A 1,131-nucleotide genomic window follows, 5' to 3' on the forward strand; every position below is an offset into this window, starting at 1 on the left:
TGATTCCCATAACCTTGGTTTCGATTACCATAATTTTAGTTTTGATTTTGGCTACTATAACCTTGATTGTTATAGTTACCTCGAGAACCTTGGTTCCCTTGGTTCCTATAACCACCACCTTGGTTATAGTTGTCAAAATTGCCATGATTGTTGTAATTCCTATTCCATTGACCTCTTTGATTCTCAAACCTAGAATCATGATTATTTGACACATAGTTCACATGCTCATTCACATTTCCATCTTGATCATCACAAACATCCATACATGCATGCGGGCAACTAGAAACATCATGCTCATACGACCCACAATCATCACAAAACAAGCATCCACTAGGCATGTTACTAGAAGAAGGAAGGGGTTGAGAATTAGAAGACGTACCTCTCCCCTTAGTTTGGGAGGGAAGACTTGAAACTTAGTAGGTGGCACTTTCCAACTTTGCCTTGATAGCGGACATCTCCTTCCCCAAGTTTGTCATTTGAGAGGATAGATTGTTGATTGCATTTAGATGATCAACCGAGTACACCGAAGAGTTACTCTTGCTAGTTGACTCTCTTTCTCCATCTTGCCAATCTCTATAATACCTCACTACATCCTCAATTATGTCCACCACTTCCTCTTCCATTTTGTTCATGATAGGACCTCCGGCTCCTCCATCTAAACATGATTTTCCTTGAGGGCTAAGACCTCCATAGAAGATTTGAATGATTTGATAGGTTGGAATTCTGTGATGAGGACATTCTCTTTGATACTCCTTGTATCTCTCCCATGCTTCATAGAGGCTCTCATTTGGCTTTTGCTTGAAACCTTGAATCAAAGCTCTAGCTTCCGCCATTTTCTTTTGAGGATAGAAACGGGATAGAAATTCCTTGGTGACCTCGTCCCATGTCCTTAGAGAATTCGGCTTTACCTCCTTGTCTAGCCATTCTAAAGCACGACCTATGAGAGAAAAGGGAAAGAGCTTGAGGCAGATGAATTCTTGGGAAATTCCGTTCACCTTGATAGTATTGCAATACTTCTCGAACTCCTTGAGATGGTTTAGTGGGCTTTCATGCTTGGCCCCACTAAATTTTCGCCTCTCTATCAAAGTGATCATTGCCGGTCTTATTTCAAAATCATTTTCCGGTGTTGTA

At 40.9% G+C, this 1,131-nt stretch overlaps 1 non-coding gene across 1 annotated transcript; it reads left to right on the top strand.

The window, feature by feature from the left end:
• Positions 1-720: 720 nt before the first annotated feature.
• LOC145580565 (small nucleolar RNA R71) lies at positions 721-826 on the top strand. Its single transcript, XR_014099582.1, has one exon. It is a non-coding gene; the product is annotated as a small nucleolar RNA R71 (small nucleolar RNA).
• The last annotated feature ends 305 nt before the right edge of the window (positions 827-1,131 follow it).

Source organism: Chenopodium album, chromosome 14, assembly GCF_948465745.1.
Source record: "Chenopodium album chromosome 14, dcCheAlbu1.1, whole genome shotgun sequence".
In the NCBI taxonomy this organism is placed as follows: domain Eukaryota; kingdom Viridiplantae; phylum Streptophyta; class Magnoliopsida; order Caryophyllales; family Amaranthaceae; genus Chenopodium; species Chenopodium album.